Source organism: Tachyglossus aculeatus, chromosome 2 (assembly GCF_015852505.1).
Source record: "Tachyglossus aculeatus isolate mTacAcu1 chromosome 2, mTacAcu1.pri, whole genome shotgun sequence".
Classification (NCBI taxonomy): Eukaryota; Metazoa; Chordata; class Mammalia; order Monotremata; family Tachyglossidae; genus Tachyglossus; species Tachyglossus aculeatus.
In genome coordinates this window covers 144,136,343-144,159,346 of record NC_052067.1, presented here as the reverse complement: position 1 = coordinate 144,159,346, position 23,004 = coordinate 144,136,343, and the positions used below count along the sequence as shown (strand labels likewise).

The 23,004-nt window shown below is 55.4% G+C and overlaps 1 protein-coding gene across 1 annotated transcript in view; it reads right to left on the bottom strand.

The window, feature by feature from the left end:
* ETFBKMT (electron transfer flavoprotein subunit beta lysine methyltransferase) overlaps window positions 1–4,958 on the bottom strand; it is a 28,859-nt gene extending 23,901 nt beyond the window's left edge. The window contains exon 1 of the mRNA XM_038771814.1: window positions 4,882–4,958. The gene's annotated coding sequence lies outside the window, so the exon portion shown is untranslated. The remainder of the gene's footprint in view (window positions 1–4,881) is intronic.
* Between the last annotated feature and the right edge of the window lie 18,046 nt (window positions 4,959–23,004).

The window sequence follows — 23,004 nt, the reverse complement described above, 5'->3', positions numbered from 1 at the left end:
CGCTTAGAACAGTGCTTGGCACATAGTAAGCGCTTAACAAATACCAACATTATTATTATTATTATTATTATTATTATTATTATTTAGCCGAGCTGAGGGAGAGGAAAGGGTCAACGCTGAGGCGCTGAGGGAATGAACAGGAGCGTTAACGCGCATGCGCAGTGCCGCAACGCGCAGGCGCACCTGTCCCCCCCCCCGCGGGGAGGGGCGATGACCGCGCGCATGCGCACTTCTCCTCCCTCCAAGCCGCGGCGCTCCGCTGAAGGATGATCGTGCGCATGCGCACCTCTTCTTTCCCCGGCCACTGCGCTCGTTTGGGGATGATCAACCAGTCAATCAATCAATTGTATTTATTGAGCGCTTACTGTGTGCAGAGCACTGTACTACGCGCTTGGGAAGTCCATGTTCTCAACTTATAGGGACCGTCCCTACCCAACAGAGGGCTAAACATACAAACCAAATAAAAGAAATAGAATAAATATGTACAAGTAAAATAAAGAAATGGAGTAATAAATATGTACAAGCATATATACAGGTGCTGTGGGGAGGGGAAGGAGGTCTGAGGATAACCTAGAGGAAAAGTAACAGCCTTGGAATTCAAGCAGTCGTATTTGTTGAGCGCTTACTGTGTGCAGAGCGCTGTGCTGAGCTCTTGGGAAGTACAAGATGGCAACATATGGGCCCCAACAGTGGGCTCACAGTCTAGAAGTCTAGAACCTGATCACCCTGTAACCTCCCCTGTGCCTAGACCAGTGCTTTGCACATAGTAAACACTTCATAAATGTCATCATTATTATTATTATTAACCACTACCATCATCATCATTATTAGATTAGATATCATTATTAGAGAAGCAGCGTGGCTCAGTGGAAAGAGCCTGGGCTTTGGAGTCAGAGGTCATGGGTTCAAATCCCGGCTCTGCCAATTGTCATCTCTGTGACCTTGGGCACATCACTCAACCTCTCTGTGCCTCAGTTACCTCATCTGTAAAATGGGGATGAAGACTGTGACCTCGACCCTGCTCTCACATTCACCCCACACATCCAATCCGTCACCAAAACCTGCCGGTCTCACCTCCACAACGTCACCAAGATCCGCCCTTTCCTCTCCATCCAAACTGCTATCTTGCTGGTTCAATCTCTCATCCTATCCTAACTGGATGACTGCGTCAGTCTCCTCTCTGATCTCCCATCCTCCTGTCTCTCCCCACTTCAGTCTATACTTCACTCTGCTGCCTGGCTTATCTTTGTACGGAGACGCTGTGGGCATAACACTCCCCTCCTCAAAAATCTCTATTGGTTGCCTGTCAACCTACAAATCAAGCAAAAACTCCTCACTCTCAGCTTCAAGGCTGTCCATCACCTCGCCCCCTCCTACCTCACCTCCCTTCTCTCCTTCTACAGCCCAGCCTGAACCCTCCAATCCTCTGCCGCTAACCTCCTCACTGGGCCTCATCCTCGCCCGTCCCGCCGTCGACCCCCAGCCCACGTCCTCCCCCTGGCCTGGAATTCCCTCCCTCCACACATCTGCCAAACTAGCTCTCTTCCTCCTTTCAAAGCCCTACTGAGAGCTCACCTCCTCCAGGAGGCCTTCCCAGGCCTTCCCTTTTTCCTCTCCTCCTCCCCATCACCCCCCGCCCTACCTCCTTCCCCTCCCCACTGCACGTGTATATATTTGTTCAGATTTAGTACTCTATTATACGTGTACTTATTTACTACTCTATTTTAATGATGTGTCTATAGCTATAATTCTATTCTGACAGTTTTGACAACTGTCTACATGTTTTGTTTCGTTATCTGTTTCCCCCTTCTAGACTGCAAGCCCGTGGTTGGGTAAGGACCGTCTCTATATGTTGCTGACTTGTACTTCCCAAGCACTTTGTACAGTGCTCTGCACGCAATAAGTGCTCAATAAATACGCTTGAATGAATTCTGAGAGCAAGCAGGAGCAAGCCAGGAGTAGGGGCCTTTGGTGGAGGGAGGGAAGATGGAAGTTACCACCGTGCTTTTTTCTCAGCCATGATATATCTACCTTCTCTTATTAATCGATGCCTCATCGAGGCAGGAGAGTTTGCAGATGCTGGTAAAACTTAGAGCTATACCATATAGGGTTGCCCGTAATGGAAAGGTCTAAGCCGAAGAATCAGTCGCAGTCAATTCACCAGTGCTGGCAGCAGTGGCATGGGAAAGATTCAAAGATGGATGATCAAGTGATCAAAATGTTGATTAAAGACAAGGACAAAGACTCAAGGTTTCTACTGCATGCTAGAAGGCTCTCCTCCTCCCCATCCCTCCCTACCTTCTTCCCCTTCCCACAGCACCTGTATATGTTTGTACAGATTTATTACTCTATTTTACTTGTACATATTTACTATTCTATTTATTTTGTTAATGATGTGCATTTAGCTTTAATTCTATTTATTCTGAAGACTCAGCCCTCTCTTCTGCCAGACAAAACTATTTCTCCTCCCTTATTGACACCCATGCCCATCACCCCCGCCAGCTCTTCCGTACATTCAACTCCCTTCTCAGGCCCCCGGTTCCTCCCCCTCCTCCTTCCCTCACCCCCAACGATCTGGCCTCCTACTTCATTAACAAAATTAAATCCATCAGGTCCGACCTCCCCAAAGTCTCTTCCCCCCTTTCTCCAACCCCCCGGCTCTCAACACTCTCTGCTACTCTCCCATCCTTCCCAGCGGTATCCTCAGAGGAACTCTCCTCCCTCCTCTCAAATGCTACTCCGGCCACCTGTGCTTCTGACCCCATTCCCTCTCATCTTATGAAATCTCTCGCTCCATCCCTTCTCCCCTCCTTAACTTCCATCTTCAACCACTCACTCTCCACTGGTTCCTTCCCCTCTGCCTTCAAACATGCCCATGTCTCTCCCATCCTAAAAAAACCCTCTCTTGACCCCACCTCACCTTCTAGTTATCGTCCCATTTTCCTCCTACCATTCCTTTCCAAACTCCTTGAACGAGTTGTCTACACGCGCTGCCTAGAATTCCTCAACACCAACTCTCTCCTCGACCCCCTCCAGTCTGGCTTCCGTCCCCTTCATTCCACGGAAACTGCGCTCTCAAAGGTCACCGATGACCTCCTGCTTGCCAAATCCAACGGCTCATACTCTGTCCTAATCCTCCTCGACCTCTCAGCTGCCTTTGACACTGTGGACCACCCCCTTCTCCTCAACACGTTATCTGACCTTGGCTTCACAGACTCCGTCCTCTCCTGGTTCTCCTCTTACCTCTCCGGTCGTTCTTTCTCAGTCTCTTTTGCAGGCTTCTCCTCCCCCTCCCATTCTCTCACTGTGGGGGTTCCCCAAGGTTCAGTGCTTGGTCCCCTTCTGTTCTCAATATACACGCACTCCCTTGGTGACCTCATTCGCTCCCACGGCTTCAGCTATCATCTCTACGCTGATGACACCCAGATTTCCATCTCTGCCCCTGCTCTCTCCCCCTCCCTCCAGGCTCGCATCTCCTCCTGCCTTCAGGACATCTCCATCTGGATGTCCGCCCGCCACCTAAAGCTCAACATTTCGAAGACTGAGCTCCTTGTCTTCCCTCCCAAACCTTGTCCTCTCCCTGACTTTCCCATCTCTGTTGACGGCACTACCATCCTTCCCGTCTCACAAGCCCGCAACCTTGGTGTCATCCTCGACTCCGCTCTCTCGTTCACCCCTCACATCCAAGCCGTCACCAAAACCTGCCGGTCTCAGCTCCGCAACATTGCCAAGATCCGCCCTTTCCTCTCCATCCAAACCGCTACCCTGCTAATTCAAGCTCTCATCCTATCCCGTCTGGACTACTGCACTAGCCTTCTCTCTGATCTCCCATCCTCGTGTCTCTCCCCACTTCAATCCATACTTCATGCTGCTGCCCGGATTATCTTTGTCCAGAAACGCTCTGGACATATTACTCCCCTCCTCAAAAACCTCCAATGGCTACCGATCAATCTGCGCATCAGGCAGAAACTCCTCACCCTGGGCTTCAAGGCTGTCCATCACCTCGCCCCCTCCTACCTCACCTCCCTTCTCTCCTTCTCCTGCCCAGCCCGCACCCTCCGCTCCTCCACCACTAATCTCCTCACTGTACCTCGTTCTCGCCTGTCCCGCCATCGACCCCCGGCCCACGTCATCCCCCGGGCCTGGAATGGCCTCCCTCTGCCCATCCGCCAAGCTAGCCCTCTTCCTCCCTTCAAGGCCCTGCTGAGAGCTCACCTCCTCCAGGAGGCCTTCCCAGACTGAGCCCCTTCTTTCCTCTCCCCCTCGTCCCCCTCTCCATCCCCCCGTCTTACCTCCTTCCCTTCCCCACAGCACCTGTATATATGTATATATGGTTGTACATATTTATTACTCTATTTATTTATTTATTTTACTTGTACATTTCTATCCTACTTATTTTATTTTGTTGGTATGTTTGGTTCTGTTCTCTGTCTCCCCCTTTTAGACTGTGAGCCCACTGTTGGGTAGGGACTGTCTCTATGTGATGCCAATTTGTACTTCCCAAGCGCTTAGTACAGTGCTCTGCACATAGTAAGCGCTCAATAAATACGATTGATTGATTGATTGATTGACTTGACACCTGTCCACGTGTTTGGTTTTGTTGTCTGTCTCCCCCTTCTAGACTGTGAGCCCATTGTTGGGTAGGGACCGTCTCTCTATGTTGCCGACTTGTACTTTCCAAGCGCTTAGTACAGTGCTCTGCACACAGTAAGCGCTCAATAAATACGATTGATTGATTGATTGATTAAGCGCTTGGGAAGTCCAAGTTGGCAACATCTAGAGACGGTCCCTACCCAACGGCGGGCTCACAGGCTAGAAGGGGGAGACACACAACAAAACTAAACGTATTAAACAAATAAAATAAACAGAATAAATACGTACAAGTGAAGGCGCGCACGCGCACCTGCGACTCTCGGCTGGGGTGGGGGGCCGAAGGCACACAGCCCCCCCCCCCCTTTGCGCACGCGCACTGGGAGCGGCGCTCAGCCGCCGGCGAGAGGGGAGAAAGGCGCAGGCGCGCAGAGCCCTCCCCATGCGCACGCGCACCTCCCGCAGCGGGCCGTTCGGCTGGGGTGGGGGCAGAAGGCACACAGCCCCCCCCCCTTTGCGCACGCGCATTGGCAGCGGCGCTCGGCCGCTGGTGTGAAGGGAGAAACGCGCAGGCGCGCAGAGCCCTCCCCTTGCGCACGCGCACCTGCCGCGGGAGGCAGTTCGGCTGGGGCGGGGGCAGAAGGCATACAGTTCCTCCCCCGTCTTTGCGCATGCGCACTGGGCGCGGCGCACGGCCAATGATGCGAAGGGAGAAAGGCGCAGGCGTGCAGAGACCTCCCCTTGCGCACGCGCACCTGCCGCGGCTCGGCTGGGGTGGGGGCAGAAGGCGCACAGGCCACCCCCCCCCCTTTGCGCACGCGCACTGGCCGCGGCGCTCAGCCGCTGGTACGGAGCGAGAAAGGCGCAGGCGCGCAGAGCCCTCCCCATGCGCACGCGCACCTGCCGCGGCTCGGCTGGGGTGGGGGCAGAAAGCGCACAGCCCCCTCCCCCGCGTTTGCGCACGCGCAGTGGCCGCGTCTCTCAGCCGGGGGTGGGCAGGGTAGAACGCGCAGGCGCGCAGAGCCCTCCCCGTGCGCACGCGCACCTGCCACAGGCAGCCGCTCGTCTGGGGAGGAGGCAGAAGGCATACAGTCCCCCCCCCCCTTTTGCGCATGCGCACTGGGCGCGGCTTTCAGCCGCTGGTGAGAAGGGAGAAAGGCGCAAGCGCGCAGAGCCCTCCCCTTGCGCACGCGCACCTGCCGCGGCTCGGCTGGGGTGGGGGCAGAAGGCGCCCAGTCCCCCCCCCCCGTTTGCGCACGCGCAGTGGCCGCGTCTCTCCTCCGGGGGTGGGCAGGGTAGAACGCGCACGCGCACTTGCCGCGGCAGCCGCTCGGCTGGGGTAGAGGCAGAAGGCATACAGTGCCCCCAACCCTCTTTGCGCATGCGCACTGGGCGCGGCGCTCGGCCGCAGGTGCGAAGGGAGAAAGGCGCAGGCGCGCAGCACCCTCCCCTTGCGCACGCGCACCTGCCGCGGCTCGGCTGGGGAGGGGGCAGAAGGCGCACAGCCCCCTCCCGCACCGTTTGCGCACGAGCAGTGGCCGCGTCTCTCAGCCGGGGGTGGGCAGGGTAGAACGCGCAGGCGCGCAGAGCCCTCCCCGTGCGCACGCGCACCTGCCGCGGGCAGCCGCTCGGCTGGGGTGGGGGCAGAAGGCATACAGTGCCCCCTCTTTGCGCACGCGCACTGCGCGCGGCGCTCAGCCGCTGGTGCGAGGGGAGAAAGGCGCAGGCGCGCAGAGCCCCCTTGCGCACGCGCACCTGTCGCGGCTTGGCTGGGGGCAGAAGGCGCACAGCCCCCCTCGTTTGCGCACGCGCATAGCCCCCTCCTCCTCCCCTGTGTGCGCACGCGCACCTGCCGCGGGGAGCCGCTCGGCTGAGATCGATCAATCAATCGTATTTATTGAGCGCTTACTGTGTGCAGAGCGCTGCACTAAGCGCTTGGGAAGTACAAGCTGGCAACCTAGAGAGACGGTCCGTACCCAGCAGCGGGCTCACAGTCTAGAAGGGGGGAGACAGAGAACAAAACCAAACATACTAACAAAATAAAATAAATAGAATAGATAGGTACAAGTAAAATAAATAGAGTAATAAATATGTACAAACATTTATGCATATATACAGGTGCTGTGGGGAAGGGAAGGAGGTAAGATGGGGGGATGGGGAGGGGGACGAGGGGGAGAGGAAGGAAGGGGCGATAGGGAACGGGGCAGAAAGCACACATTTCCCCCCCCCCCCCCTTGCGCACGCGCAGTGGCCGCGGCGCTCAGCCGACGGTGCGAGGGGAGAAAGGCGCAGGCGCGCAGAGATCTCCCCTGGCGCACGCGCACTTGCCGAGGATCGGCTGGGGTGGGTGCAGAAGGCACACATTCCCCTCCCTCCGCCCCCGCCCCCGCTTTGCGTACGCGCAGTAGCCGCGGCGCTCAGGCGCTGGTGCGAGGGGAGAAAGGCGCAGGCGCGCAGAGCCCTCCCCTTGCGCACGCGCACCTGCCGCGGCTCGGCTGGGGTGGGGGCAGAAGGCACACATTCCCCTCCCTCCGTCCCCACCCCCCTTTGCGCACGCGCAGTAGCCGCGGCGCTCGGCCGCCGGCGCGAAGGGAGAAAGGCGCAGGCGCGCAGAGCCCTCCCCGTGCGCACGCGCACCTGCCGCGGGCAGCCGCTCGGCTGGGGTGGGGGCAGAAGGCATACAGTGCCTCCTCTTTGCGCACGCGCACTGCGCGCGGCGTTCAGCCGCTGGTGCGAGGGGAGAAAGGCGCTGGCGCGCAGAGCCCCCTTGCGCACGCGCACTTGCCGCGGCTTGGCTGGGGGCAGAAGGCGCATAGCCCCCTCCCCCTCCCCTGTTTGCGCACGCGCACCTGCCGCTGGGAGCCGCTCGGCTGAGATCGATCAATCAATCGTGTTTATTGAGCGCTTACTGTGTGCAGAGCGCTGCACTAAGCGCTTGGGAAGTACAAGCTGGCAACATAGACGGTCCGTACCCAACAGTGGGCTCACACTCTAGAAGGGGGGAGACAGAGAACAAAACCAAACATACTAACAAAATAAAATAAATAGAATAGATAGGTACAAGTAAAATAAATAGAGTAATAAATATGTACAAACATATATGTATATATACAGGTGCTGTGGGGAAGGGAAGGAGGTAAGATGGGGGATGGAGAGGAAGGAAGGGGCGATGGGGAAGGTGGCAGAAGGCACATTCTCACCCCCTTGCGCACGCGCAGTGGCCGCGGCGCTCAGCCGCTGGTGCGAAGGGAGAAAGGCGCAGGCGCGCAGAGACCTCCCCTTGCGCACGCGCACCTGCCGCAGGAGGCCGGCTGGGGTAATGGCAGAAGGCACACATTCCCCTCCCTCCGCCCCCCCCTTTGCGCACGCGCAGTAGTCGCCGGTGCGAAGGGAGAAAGGCGCAGGCGCGCAGAGCCCTCCCCTTGCGCACGCGCACCTGCCGCGGCTCGGCTGGGGTGGGGGGCAGAAGGCGCTCAGCCCCCCCCCGTTTGCGCACGCGCAGTGACCGCGTCTCTCAGCCGGGGGTGGGCGGGGCGGAACGCGCAGGCGCGGCCGCAGCTCGCTCCCCCCGCCGCGGAGGCGCCGGGCGCCCGGGGCTGTGATTGGCGGAGGGGTCTCGGGGGCGGGGCGGGCGCGGGCGCCCCCTGGCGGCCGTCGGGGGGGAGGGGTGTCCGCGGGCGGTGCGGCACGCTGCGCGCTGCGCTGCGCCGAGCGGAGGAGGATGAGCGGGTCCGGGCCGGCGGCGGCGGCGGCGGCGGCGGCGGCGGCGGCGGCGGCGGCGCCGTGCCGCTTCGCGCACTACTTTGTGCTGTGCGGGCTGGACGCCGACAGCGGGCTGGAGCCCGACGAGCTGGCCGGTGAGCGCGCGCGCGCGGGGGCGCGCACGGGGGAGGGGGGCGCGCTGTGGAAAACGGCGCTCTACGGGGCAGCGCCGCGCTGACGGAGGGAGCGCGCGCGCGCGCCCCCTGGCGGCCGGGAGCCGTGCGTTCGGCTGTGCCTGCTCACACTGTGAGCTAAGCGCTTCGGAGAGGAGGCGTTCAGTCAGTTGTGCCTCACACTGTGCTAAGCGCTTGGGACAGGGTGCGTTCCTTCAGTTCATTCCGTTCCACTGGGTGCCGGCACTGTGCTAAGCGCTTGGGAGAGGAGGCGTTCAGTCAGTTGTGCCTAACACTGTGCTAAGCGCTCGGGAGAGGAGGCGTTCAGTCAGTTCATTCAGTTCCACTGGGTGCCGGCACTGTGCTAAGCGCTCGGGAGAGGAGGCGTTCATTCAGTTGTGCCTACTGACACTGTGCTAAGCGCTTGGGAGAGGAGGCGTTCAGTCAGTTGTGCCTAGCACTGTGCTAAGCGCTTGGGAGAGGGTGCGTTCCTTCAGTTCATTCAGTTGCGTAGGGTGCCAGCACTGTGCTAAGCGCTCGGGAGAGGGGGCGTTCACTCAGTTGTGCCTGCTAGCACTGTGCTAAGCGCTTGGGAGAGGGTGCGCTCAGTCAGTTGCGCCTAGCACTGTGCTAAGCGCTTTGGAGAGGATGACTCCATTCAGTTGCGCCTAGCACTGTGCTAAGCGCTTGGGAGAGGGTGCGTTCCTTAAGTTCATTCAGTTGCGTAGGGTGCCAGCACTGTGCTAAGCGCTCGGGAGGGGGGGCGTTCACTCAGTTGTGCCTGCTAGCACTGTGCTAAGCGCTTGGGAGAGGGTGCGCTCAGTCAGTTGCGCCTAGCACTGTGCTAAGCGCTTTGGAGAGGATGACTCCATTCAGTTGCGCCTAGCACTGTGCTAAGCGCTTGGGAGAGGGTGCGTTCCTTCAGTTCATTCAGTTGCATAGGGTGCCGGCACTGTGCTAAGCGCTCGGGAGAGGGGGCGTTCACTCAGTTGTGCTTACTAGCACTGTGCTATGCGCTTTGGAGAGGATGACTCCATTCAGTTGCGCCTAGCACTGTGCTAAGCGCTTGGGAGAGGGTGCGTTCCTTCAGTTCATTCAGTTGCATAGGGTTCCAGCACTGTGCTAAGCGCTCGGGAGAGGGGGCGTTCACTCAGTTGTGCTTACTAGCACTGTGCTATGCGCTTTGGAGAGGATGACTCCATTCAGTTGCGCCTAGCACTGTGCTAAGCGCTTGGGAGAGGGTGCGTTCCTTCAGTTCATTCAGTTGCATAGGGTGCCAGCACTGTGCTAAGCGCTCGGGAGAGGGGGCGTTCACTCAGTTGGGCCTGCTAGCACTGTGCTAAGCGCTTGGGAGAGGGTGTGTTCGTTCAGTTCATTCAGTTACACCGGGTGCCAGCGCTGTGCTAAGCGCTCGGGAGAGGAGGCGTTCACTCAGTTGTGCCTAGCACTGTGCTAAGCGCTTGGGAGAGGATGACGCCATTCAGTTGCGCCTAGCACTGTGCTAAGCGCTTGGGAGAGGGTGCGCTCATTCTGTTCATTCAGTTACACCCGGGGCCGGCACTGTGCTAAGCGCTTGGGAGACGACGTGTTCATTCAGTTGTGCCTAGCACTGTGTTAAGCGCTTGGGAGGATGCGTTCATTCAGTTGTGCCTAACACTGTGCTAAGCGCTTGGGAGAGGGTGCGTTCATTCTGTTCATTCAGTTACACCGGGTGCCAGCACTGTGCTAAGCGGTTGGGAGAAGGTGCGTTCACTCAGTTGTGCCTACTAACACTGTGCTAAGCGCTTGGGAGAGGAGGCGTTCAGTCAGTTGTGCCTACTAGCACTGTGCTAAGCGCTTTGGAGAGGATGACTCCATTCAGTTGCGCCTAGCACTGTGCTAAGCGCTTGGGAGAGGGTGCGTTCCTTCAGTTTATTCAGTTACATACGGTGCCAGCACTGTGCTAAGCGCTCGGGAGAGGGGGCATTCACTCAGTTGTGCCTGCTAGCACTGTGCTAAGCGCGTGGGAGAGGGTGCGTTCGTTCAGTTCATTCAGTTACACCGGGTGCCAGCGCTGTGCTAAGCGCTCGGGAGAGGGTGCGTTCACTCAGTTGTGCCTAGCACTGTGCTAAGCGCTTGGGAGAGGAGGCGTTCAGTCAGTTGTGCCTAACACTGTGTTAAGCGCTTGGGAGGATGCGTTCCTTCAGTTCATTCAGTTACATAGGGGGCCGGCACTGTGCTAAGCGCTTGGGAGAGGGCGCGTTCATTCAGTTGTGCCTGCTAGCACTGTGCTAAGTGCTTGGGAGGATGCGTTCCTTCAGTTCATTCAGTTACACCGGGGGCCGGCACTGTGCTAAGCGCTTGGGAGAGGAGGCGTTCATTCAGTTGTGCCTACTAGCACTGTGCTAAGCGCTTGGGAGAGGGTGCGTTCGTTCAGTTCATTCAGTTACACTGGGTGCCAGCGCTGTGCTAAGCGCTCGGAAGAAGGTGCGTTCACTCAGTTGTGCCTGCTAGCACTGTGCTAAGCGCTTGGGAGAGGAGGCGTTCGTTCAGTTGTGCCTAGCGCTGTGCTCAGCGCTTGGGAGAGGATGACTCCATTCAGTTGTGCCTAGCACTGTGCTAAGCGCTTGGGAGAGGGTGCGTTCACTCAGTTGTGCCTAGCACTGCGCTCAGCGCTTGGGAGAGGAGGCGTTCATTCAGTTGTGCCTAGCACTGTGCTAAGCGCTTTGGAGAGGATGACTCCATTCAGTTGCGCCTAGCACTGTGCTAAGCGCTCGGGAGAGGGTGGGTTCACTCAGTTGGGCCTAGCACTGTGCTAAGCGCTCGGGAGAGGAGGCGTTCATTCAGTTGTGCCTAGCACTGTGCTAAGCGCTTTGGAGAGGATGACTCCATTCAGTTGCGCCTAGCACTGTGCTAAGCGCTTGGGAGAGGGTGCGTTCCTTCAGTTCATTCAGTTGCATAGGGTGCCAGCACTGTGCTAAGCGCTCGGGAGAGGGGGCGTTCACTCAGTTGGGCCTGCTAGCACTGTGCTAAGCGCTTGGGAGAGGGTGCGCTCATTCAGTTGTGCCTAGCACTGTGCTAAGCACTTGGGAGAGGGTGCGTTCATTCAGTTGTTCCGCTTTGGAGAGGATGACTCCATTCAGTTGCGCCTAGCACTGTGCTAAGCGCTTGGGAGAGGGTGCGTTCCTGCAGTTCATTCAGTTCCACTGGGTGCCAGCACTGTGCTAAGCGCTCGGGAGAAGGTGCGTTCACTCAGTTGTGCCTGCAAGCACTGTGCTAAGCGCTTGGGAGAGGAGGCGTTCAGTCAGTTGTTCCTAGCACCGTGCTAAGCGCTTTGGAGAGGATGACTCCATTCAGTTGTGCCTAGCACTGTGCTAAGCGCTTGGGAGAGGGTGAGTTCGTTCAGTTCATTCAGTTCCACTGGGTGCCAGCACTGTGCTAAGCGCTCGGGAGAGGGGGCGTTCACTCAGTTGTGCCTACTAGCACTGTGCTAAGCGCTTGGGAGAGGGTGCGCTCATTCAGTTGTGCCTAGCACTGTGCTAAGCGCTTTGGAGAGGATGACTCCATTCAGTTGCGCCTAGCACTGTGCTAAGCGCTTGGGAGAGGGTGCGTTCCTTCAGTTCATTCAGTTACACCGGGTGCCAGCACTGTGCTAAGCGCTCGGGAGAGGGGGCGTTCACTCAGTTGTGCCTACTAACACTGTGCTAAGCGCTTGGGAGAGGAGGCGTTCGTTCTGTTGTGCCTAGCACTGTGCTAAGCGCTTTGGAGAGGATGACTCCATTCAGTTGCGCCTAGCACTGTGCTAAGCGCTTGGGAGAGGGTGCGTTCCTTCAGTTCATTCAGTTGCATAGGGTGCCAGCACTGTGCTAAGCGCTCGGGAGAGGGGGCGTTCACTCAGTTGTGCTTACTAGCACTGTGCTAAGCGCTTGGGAGAGGGTGCGCTCATTCAGTTGCGCTTAGCACTGTGCTAAGCGCTTTGGAGAGGATGACTCCATTCAGTTGCGCCCAGCACTGTGCTAAGCGCTTGGGAGAGGGTGCGTTCCTTCAGTTCATTCAGTTGCATAGGGTGCCGGCACTGTGCTAAGCGCTCGGGAGAGGGGGCGTTCACTCAGTTGGGCCTGCTAGCACTGTGCTAAGCGCTTGGGAGAGGGTGCGCTCAGTCAGTTGCGCCTAGCACTGTGCTAAGCGCTTTGGAGAGGATGACTCCATTCAGTTGCGCCTAGCACTGTGCTAAGCGCTTGGGAGAGGGTGCGTTCCTTCAGTTCATTCAGTTGCATAGGGTGCCGGCACTGTGCTAAGCGCTCGGGAGAGGGGGCGTTCACTCAGTTGTGCCTGCTAGCACTGTGCTAAGCGCTTGGGAGAGGGTGCGCTCAGTCAGTTGCGCCTAGCACTGTGCTAAGCGCTTCGGAGAGGAGGCGTTCAGTCAGTTCATTCCGTTACACCGGGGACCGGCACTGTGCTAAGCGCTCCGGAGAGGAGGCGTTCAGTCAGTTGTGCCCGCTAGCACTGCACTAAGCGCTTGGGAGAGGATGACTACATTCAGTTGTGCCCAGCACTGCGCTAAGCGCTTGGGAGAGGATGACTACATTCAGTTGTGCCTGCTAGCACTGTGCTAAGCGTTTGGGACAGGAGGCATTCATTCAGTTGTACCTCACACTGTGCTAAGCGCTTGGGAGGATGCGTGCATTCAGTTCATTCAGTTACACTGGGTGCCGGCACTGTGATGAGCGCTCCGGAGAGGAGGCGTTCAGTCAGTTGTGCCTAACACTGTGCTAAGCGCTTGGGAGAGGATGCGTTCCTTCAGTTCCTTCAGTTCCACTGGGTGCCGGCACTGTGCTAAGCGCTCGGGAGAGGGGGCGTTCACTCAGTTGTGCTTACTAGCACTGTGCTAAGCGCTTGGGAGAGGGTGCGTTCGTTCTGTTGTGCCTAGCACTGTGCTAAGCGCTTTGGAGAGGATGACGCCATTCAGTTGCGCCTAGCACTGTGCTAAGCGCTTGGGAGAGGGTGCGTTCCTTCAGTTCATTCAGTTACACCGGGTGCCAGCGCTGTGCTAAGCGCTCGGGAGAAGGTGCGTTCACTCAGTTGTGCCTAGCACTGTGCTAAGCGCTTGGGAGAGGAGACGTTCAGTCAGTTGTGCCTAGCACTGTGCTAAGCGCTTGGGAGAGGGTGCGTTCCTTCAGTTCATTCAGTTACATAGGGTGCCAGCACTGTGCTAAGCGCTTGGGAGAGGGTGCGTTCATTCAGTTGTGCCTGCTAGCACTGTGCTAAGCGCTTTGGAGAGGATGACTCCATTCAGTTGCGCCTAGCACTGTGCTAAGCGCTTGGGAGAGGGTGCGTTCGTTCAGTTCATTCAGTTACACCGGGTGCCAGCACTGTGCTAAGCGCTCGGGAGAGGGGGCGTTCACTCAGTTGGGCCTGCTAGCACTGTGCTAAGCGCTTGGGAGAGGGTGCGCTCAGTCAGTTGTGCCTAGCACTGTGCTAAGCGCTTTGGAGAGGATGACTCCATTCAGTTGCGCCTAGCACTGTGCTAAGCGCTTGGGAGAGGGTGCGTTCCTTCAGTTCATTCAGTTGCATAGGGTGCCAGCACTGTGCTAAGCGCTCGGGAGAGGGGGCGTTCACTCAGTTGTGCTTACTAGCATTGTGCTAAGCGCTTGGGAGAGGGTGCGCTCAGTCAGTTCATTCAGTTACACCGGGTGCCAGCGCTGTGCTAAGCGCTCGGGAGAGGAGGCGTTCACTCAGTTGTGCCTAGCACTGTGCTAAGCGCTTGGGAGAGGATGACGCCATTCAGTTGCGCCTAGCACTGTGCTAAGCGCTTGGGAGAGGGTGCGCTCATTCAGTTGTGCCTAGCACTGTGCTAAGCGCTTTGGAGAGGATGACTCCATTCAGTTGCGCCTAGCACTGTGCTAAGCGCTTGGGAGAGGGTGCGTTCATTCAATTGTTCCTAACACTGTGCTAAGCGCTTGGGAGGATGAGTTCTTTCAGTTCATTCAGTTACACCGGGGGCCGGCACTGTGCTAAGCGCTCGGGAGAGGAGGCGTTCAGTCAGTTGTGCCTACTAACACTGTGCTGAGCGCTCCGGAGAGGAGGCGTTCAGTCAGTTGTGCCTAGCACTGTGCTAAGCGCTTGGGACAGGATGCGTTCCTTCAGTTCCTTCAGTTCCACTGGGTGCCGGCACTGTGCTAAGCGCTCGGGAGAGGAGGCGTTCATTCAGTTGTGCTTACTAGCACTGTGCTAAGCGCTTGGGAGAGGATGACTCCATTCAGTTGTGCCTAGCACTGTGCTAAGCGCTTGGGAGTGGATGGCTACATTCAGCTGTGCCTAGCACTGTGCTAAGCGCTTGGGAGAGGGTGCGTTCGTTCTGTTCATTCAGTTACAGCAGGGGCCGGCACTGTGCTAAGCGCTTGGGAGACGACGTGTTCATTCAGCTGTGCCTACTAGCACTGTGCTAAGCGCTTGGGACAGGGTGCGTTCGTTCAGTTCATTCAGTTACACCGGGGGCCGGCACTGTGCTGAGCGCCTGGGAGACGACGTGTTCATTCAGTTGTGCCTAACACTGTATTAACCGCTTGGGAGGATGCGTTCATTCAGTTGTGCCTAACACTGTGCTAAGCGCTTCGGAGGACGCGTTCCTTCAGTTCATTCAGTTACATAGGGTGCCAGCACTGTGCTAAGCGCTTGGGAGAGGAGGCGTTCCTTCAGTTGTGCCTAGCACTGTGCTAAGCGCTTGGGAGAGGAGGCGTTCATTCAGTTGTGCCTACTAGCACTGTGCTAAACGCTCGGGAGGATGCGTGCATTCAGTTCATTCAGTTACACCGGGGGCCGGCACTGTGCTAAGCGCTTGGGAGAGGAGGCATTCAGTCAGTTGTGCCTACTAGCGCGGCGCTTAGCGCTTGGGAGAGGGTATGTTCATTCAGCTGTGCCTAATAGCACTGTGCTAAGCGCTTGGGAGAGGGTGCGTTCATTCAGTTGTGCCTAGCACTGTGCTAAGCGCTTGGGAGAGGAGGCGTTCATTCAGTTGTGCCTAGCACTGTGCTAAGCGCTTGGGAGAGGGTGCGTTCGTTCGGTTCATTCAGTTACACCGGGGGCTAACACTGTGCTAAGCTCTGGGGGGAGGAGGCGTTCAGTCAGTTGTGCCTACTAACACTGTGCTAAGCGCTTGGGAGAGGAGGCGTTCATTCAGTTTTGCCTAGCACTGTGCTAAGCGCTTGGGAGAGGGTGCGTTCATTCAGTTGTGCCTAGCACTGTGCTAAGCGCTTGGGAGAGGGTGCGTTCATTCAGTTGTGCCTAGCACTGTGCTAAGCGCTTGGGAGAGGATGCGTTCGTTCGGTTCATTCAGTTACACTGGGGGCAGGCACTGTGCTAAGCGCTCGGGAGAGGAGGCGTTCAGTCAGTTGTGCCTACTAACACTGTGCTAAGCGCTTGGGAGAGGAGGCGTTCATTCAGTTTTGCCTAGCACTGTGCTAAGGGCTTGGGAGGATGCGTGCGTTCAGTTCATTCAGTTACACCGGGTGCTGGCACTGTGCTAAGCGCTTGGGAGAGGATGCGTTCATTCAGTTGTGCCTAGCACTGTACTAAGCGCTTGGGAGAGGAGGAGTTCATTCAGTTGTGCCTAGCACTGTGCTAAGCGCTTGGGAGAGGGTGCGTTCCTTCAGTTCATTCAGTTACACCGGGTGCCAGCACTGTGCTAAGCGGTTGGGAGAAGGTGCGTTCACTCAGTTGTGCCTAGCGCTGTGCTAAGCGCTTGGGAGAGGAGGCGTTCAGTCAGTTGTGCCTACTGACACTGTGCTAAGCGCTTGGGAGGATGCGTTCCTTCAGTTCATTCAGTTACACCGGGGGCCGGCACTGTGCGAAGCGCTTGGGAGACGAGGTGTTCACTCAGTTGTGCCTAACACTGTGCTAAGCGCTTGGGAGAGGGTGCGTTCATTCAGTTGTGCCTAACACTGTGCTAAGCGCTTGGGAGGATGCGTTCCTTCAGTTGTGCCTAACACTGTGCTAAGCGCTTGGGAGAGGATGCGTTCGTTCAGTAGTGCCTAGCACTGTGCTAAGCGCTTGGGAGAGGGTGCGTTCATTCATTTGTGCCTAACACTGTGCTAAGCGCTTGGGACAGGATGCGTGCATTCAGTTCATTCAGTTACACCGGGGGCCAGCACTGTGCTGAGCGCTTGGGAGAGGGGGCGTTCATTCAGTTGTGCCTACTAGCACTGCGCTAAGCGCTTGGGAGAGGGTAAGTTCATTCAGTTGGGCCTAACACTGTGCTAAACGCTTGGGAGAGGGTGCGTTCGTTCTGTTCATTCAGTTACACCGGGGGCCAGCACTGTGCTAAGCGCTTGGGAGAGGAGGCATTCATTCAGTTGTGCCTACTGGCACTGCGCTAAGCGCTTGGGACAGGACGCGTTCATTCAGTTGTGCCTCACACTGTGCTAAGCGCTTGGGAGGATGCGTTCATTCAGTTCATTCAGTTACACCGGGGGCCGGCACTGTGCTAAGCGCTTGGGAGAGGAGGCGTTCATTCAGTTGTGCCTAGCGCTGTGCTAAGCGCTTGGGAGAGGGTGTGTTCGTTCTGTTCATTCAGTTACACCGGGGGCTAACACTGTGCTAAGCGCTTGGGAGAGGAGGCGTTCAGTCAGTTGTGCCTACTAGCACTGCGCTAAGCGTTTGGGAGAGGAGGCGTTCATTCAGTTGTGCCTACTAGCACTGTGCTAAACGCTCGGGAGAATGCGTGCATTCAGTTCATTCAGTTACACCGGGTGCCGGCACTGTGCTAAGCGCTTGGGAGAGGGTGCGTTCATTCAGCTACACCGGGTGTCAGCACTGTCCTAAGCGCTTGGGAGAGGGTGCGTTCATTCAGTTGTGCCTAGCACTGTGCTAAACGCTTGGGAGAGGATGCGTTCCTTCAGTTCATTCCGTTACCTCGGCGGCTAGCACTGTGCTAAGCGCTTGGGAGAGGAGGCGTTCAGTCAGTTCAGTTACACCGGGTGCCGGCACTGTGCTAAGCGCTTGGGAGAGGATGCCTTCATTCAGTTGCGCCTACCAGCACTGCGCTAAGCGCTTGGGAGAGGATGACTACATTCAGTTGTGCTTAGCACTGCGCTAAGCGCTCAGGAGAGGATGCGTCCCTTCAGTTCATTCAGTTACACCGGGGGCCAAGCACTGTGCTAAGCGCTTGGGAGAGGATGACTACCCTCGGTTGTGCCTAGCGCTGCGCTAAGCGCTCGGGAAAGGATGCGTTTGTTCAGTTCATTCAGTGACACCGGGGGCCGGCACTGTGCTAAGCGCTTGGGAGAGGATGGGTTCATTCGGTTACACCGGGTGCCGGCACTGTGCTAAGCGCTTGGGAGAGGAGGCGTTCATTCAGTTCATTCAACTACATCGGGGGCCAGCACTGTGCTAAGCGCTTGGGAGAGGATGCGTTCAGTTCATTCAGTCGTGTTGATGGAGCGCTCACCCTGGGCGCCGAGCACTGTGCTAAGCGCTTGGGAGAGGATGCCTTCCTTCTCTTCATTCAGCTTCACCGGGGGTCAGCACTGTACTAAGCGCCTGGGAGAGGATGACTCCGTTCAGTTGTGCCTAGCACTGTGCTAAGCGCTTGGGAGAGGGTGCGTTCCTTCTGTTCATTCAGTTACACTGGGTGCCAGCACTGTGCTAAGCGCTCGGGAGAGGGTGCGTTCATTCAGTTGTGCCTACTAACACTGTGCTAAGCGCTTGGGAGAGGAGGCGTCATTCAGTTGTTCCTAGCACTGTGCTAAGCGCTTGGGAGAGGGTGCGTTTCCTTCAGTTCATTCCGTTACATCGGCGGCTAGCACTGTGCTAAGCGCTTGGGAGAGGAGGCGTTCAGTCAGTTGTGCCTACTAACACTGTGCTAAGCGCTTGGGAGAGGAGGCGTTCATTCAGTTGTGCCTAGCACTGTGCTAAGCGCTTGGGAGAGGGTGCATTTCCTTCAGTTCATTCCGTTACATCGGCGGCTAGCACTGTGCTAAGCGCTTGGGAGAGGAGGCGTTCAGTCAGTTGTGCCTACTAACACTGTGCTAAGCGCTTGGGAGTGGAGGCATTCATTCAGTTGTGCCTAGCACTGTGCTAAGCGCTCGGGAGAGGATGCGTTCCTTCTGTTCATTCAGTTACACTGGGTGCCAGCACTGTGCTAAGCGCTCGGGAGAGGGGGCGTTCATTCAGTTGTGCCTACTAACACTGTGCTAAGCGCTTGGGAGAGGAGGCGTTCATTCAGTTGTGCCTAGCACTGTGCTAAGCGCTTGGGAGAGGGTGCGTTTCCTTCAGTTCATTCCGTTACATCGGCGGCTAGCACTGTGCTAAGCGCTTGGGAGAGGAGGCGTTCAGTCAGTTGTGCCTACTAACACTGTGCTAAGCGCTTGGGAGTGGAGGCATTCATTCAGTTGTGCCTAGCACTGTGCTAAGCGCTCGGGAGAGGATGCGTTCCTTCTGTTCATTCAGTTACACTGGGTGCCAGCACTGTGCTAAGCGCTCGGGAGAGGGTGCGTTCATTCAGTTGTGCCTACTAACACTGTGCTAAGCGCTTGGGAGAGGAGGCGTTCATTCAGTTGTGTCTAGCGCTGTGCTAAGCGCTTGGGAGAGGGTGCGTTTCCTTCAGTTCATTCCGTTACATCGGCGGCTAGCACTGTGCTAAGCGCTTGGGAGAGGAGGCGTTCAGTCAGTTGTGCCTACTAACACTGTGCTAAGCGCTTGGGAGTGGAGGCGTTCATTCAGTTGTGCCTAGCACTGCGCTAAGCGCTTGGGAGAGGGTGCGTTTCCTTCAGTTCATTCCGTTACATCGGCGGCTAGCACTGTGCTAAGCGCTTGGGAGAGGAGGCGTTCAGTCAGTTGTGCCTACTAACACTGTGCTAAGCGCTTGGGAGTGGAGGCATTCATTCAGTTGTGCCTAGCACTGTGCTAAGCGCTTGGGAGAGGGTGCGTTCCTTCAGTTCATTCAGTTCCACTGGGTGCCGGCACTGTGCTAAGCGCTTGGGAGAGGAGGCGTTCATTCAGTTGTGCCTAACACTGTGCTAAGCGCTCGGGAGAGGATGCGTTCATTCAGTTGTGCCTAGCACTGTGCTAAGCGCTTGGGAGAGGGTGCGTTTCCTTCAGTTCATTCCATTACATCGGCGGCTAGCACTGTGCTAAGCGCTTGGGAGAGGAGGCGTTCAGTCAGTTGTGCCTACTAACACTGTGCTAAGCGCTTGGGAGTGGAGGCGTTCATTCAGTTGTGCCTAGCGCTGTGCTAAGCGCTTGGGAGAGGATGCGTGCATTCAGTTCATTCAGTTACACTGGGTGCCAGCACTGTGCTAAGCGCTCGGGAGAGGAGGCGTTCAGTCAGTTGTGCCTACTAACACTGTGCTAAGCGCTTGGGAGAGGGTGCGTTCATTCAGTTGTGCCTAGCACTGTGCTAAGCTGACAAGCGGCGGAGCCGGGATTAGAACCCATGACCTCCGACTTCCAAGCCCGGGCTCTTTCCACTGAGCCATGCTGCTCTGCTAAAGGGTGATATAATAATCAATCAATCAATCAATTGTATTTATTGAGCGCTTACTGTGTGCAGAGCACTGTACTAAGCGCTTGTTTAATAATAATAATAATAATGATGATGATGATGATGATGGCATTTGTTAAGCGCTTACTATGTGCAAAGCACTGTTCTAAGCGCTGGGATAGATACAAGGTGATCAGGTTGTCCCACGGGGGGCTCACAGCCTTCATCCCCATTTTACAGTTGAGGGAACTGAGGCCCAGAGAAATGAAATGACTTGCCCAAAGTCACCCAGTTGACAAGTGGCGGAGCCGGGATTTGAACCCACGACCTCTGGCTCCCAAGCCCGGGCTCTTTCCACTGAGCCACGCTGCTTCTCCGTGTGTGGAGCACTGTACTAAGCGCTTGCAAGACTAAGCGCGGCTTTTGGAAGGGAGCGTGGCTTAGTGGCAGCAGCCTGGGCTTGGAGTCTGAGGTCGTGGGTTCTAATCCCGATCCGCCCCTTAACTTCTCTGTGCCTCAGTTCCCTCATCTGTAAAATGGGGATCAATCAATCATATTTATTGAGCGCTTACTGTGTGCAGAGCACTGTACTAAGCGCTTGGGAAGTGCAAGTTGGCAACATATAGAGACGGTCCCTACCCAACAGTGGACTGTGAGCCCCACGTGGGACAACCTGATCACCTTATATCTATCCCAGCGCTTAGTACAGCGCTTGGCACATAGTAAGCGCTTAACAAATCCGATCATCATTATTATTATTATTCCAACACAGCAGAATTGGTAGGCATATTCACTGCACACAAAGAGTAGCTAGTCCAGAGGATGGGAGGGATTAAACAGAGTGTCTCTAGTTAACCTGATTATAATCTGATCACCTTGTATCCCCCCCAGCGCTTAGTACAGCGCTTTGCACATAGTAAGCGCTTGTGTTTACAGCTATAATTCTATTTATTGCGATGGTATTGACACCTGTCTACTTGTTTTGTTGTCCGTCTCCCCCTTCTAGACTGTGAGCCCGCTGTTGGGTAGGGACCGTCTCTATATGTTGCCGACTTGTACTTCCTAAGCGCTTAGTCCGGTGCTCTGCACACAGTAAGCGCTCAATAAATACGATAATAATAAGAAATAATAATGATTGAATGAATGAATAAATATGATTGAATGAAGGAACAAATGCCATCATTATTCGTTAACACCCAGGGGATCTCCAGATGCGAGCCCGCTGTTGGGTAGGGACCGTCGCTCTATGTTGCCGACTTGTACTTCCCAAGCGCTTAGTCCAGTGCTCTGCACACAGTAAGCGCTCAATAAATATGATAATAATAATAAATAATAATGATAGAGTGAATGAAGGAATAAATATGATTGAATGAGTGAACAAGTGCCATCATTATTCGTTAGCACCCAGGGGATCTCCAGATGCGAGCCCGCTGTTGGGTAGGGACCGGCTCTATATGTTGCCAACTTGTACTTCCCAAGTGCTTAGTACAGTGCTCTGCACACAGTAAGCGCTCAAAAAATGTGATAATAATAATAATAATGATTGAATGAATGAATAAATATTATTGAATGAGTGAACAAATACCATCATTATTCGTTAACACCCAGGGGATCTCCAGATGCGAGCCCACTGTTGGGTAGGGACCGTCTCTATATGTTGCCAGCTTGTACTTCCCAAGCGCTTAGTCCAGTGCTCTGCACACAGTAAGCGCTCAATAAATACGATAATAATAAGAAATAATAATGATTGAATGAATGAATAAATATGATTGAATGAAGGAACAAATGCCATCATTATTCGTTGACACCCAGGGGATCTCCAGATGCGAGCCCGCTGTTGGGTAGGGACCGTCTCTCTATGTTGCCGACTTGAACTTCCCAAGCGCTTAGTCCAGTGCTCTGCACACAGTAAGCGCTCAATAAATACGATAATAATAAGAAATAATAATGATTGAATGAATGAATAAATATAATTGAATGAATGAACAAATGCCATCATTATTCATTAACACCCAGGGGATCTCCAGATGCGAGCCCACTGTTGGGTAGGGACCGTCTCTATATGTTGCCAACTTGTACTTCCCAAGCGCTTAGTACAGTGCTCTGCACACAGTAAGCACTCAATAAATACGATTGAATGAATGAATGAATGAATGAGGCCTAATTTTCTCCCTCTCCCTCTCTTTGGACAAGCAGTGTGGTCTAGTGGATAGAGCATGAGCCTGGGAATAATAATAATAATGATAATGGTATTTGTTAAGCGCTTACTATGTGCAAAGCACTGTTCCAAGCACTGGGGAGGTGACGAGGCGATCAGGTTGTCCCACGGGGGGCTCACAGTTTTAATCCCCATTTTGCAGATGAGGGACCTGAGGCCCAGAGAAGTGAAGTGAGTTGGGTTCGTATCCCGGCTCTTGCCTGCTGTGTGACCTTGGGCAAGTCACTTCGCTTCTCTGGGCCTCAGTTCCCTCGTCTGTAAAATGGGGAGTAAGACCGTGAGCCCCATTTGGGACAGGGGCCAGTGTCCAGCCAATCAATCAATCAATCAATCAATCAATCAATCAATCGTATTTATTGAGCGCTTACTATGTGCAGAGCACTGTACTAAGCGCTTGGGAAGTACAAATTGGCATCACATAGAGACAGTCCCTACCCAACAGTGGGCTCACAGTCTAAAAGGGGGAGACAGAGAACAGAACCAAACATACCAACAAAATAAAATAAGTAGGATAGAAATGTACAAGTAAAATAAATAAATAAATAAATAAATAGAGTAATAAATATGTACAACCATATATACATATATACAGGTGCTGTGGGGAAGGGAAGGAGGTAAGACGGGGGGATGGAGAGGGGGACGAGGGGATCAATCGCCTTGTATCTACCCCAGCGCTTAGTACGGTGCCTGGAGCGTAGTAAGCGCTTAATAAATACCACAATTATTATTATTATTCTTTCTCCTTCTCTCCCCTCCCCTTCCCGAACAGGCTGTTCACCCCTTGTGTGTGGCTGGGGATGAAATTCATCTGAGGCGGTGTGTTCCCAAAGACTCTATCAGTTTGCATCGGAATGATTTTATTC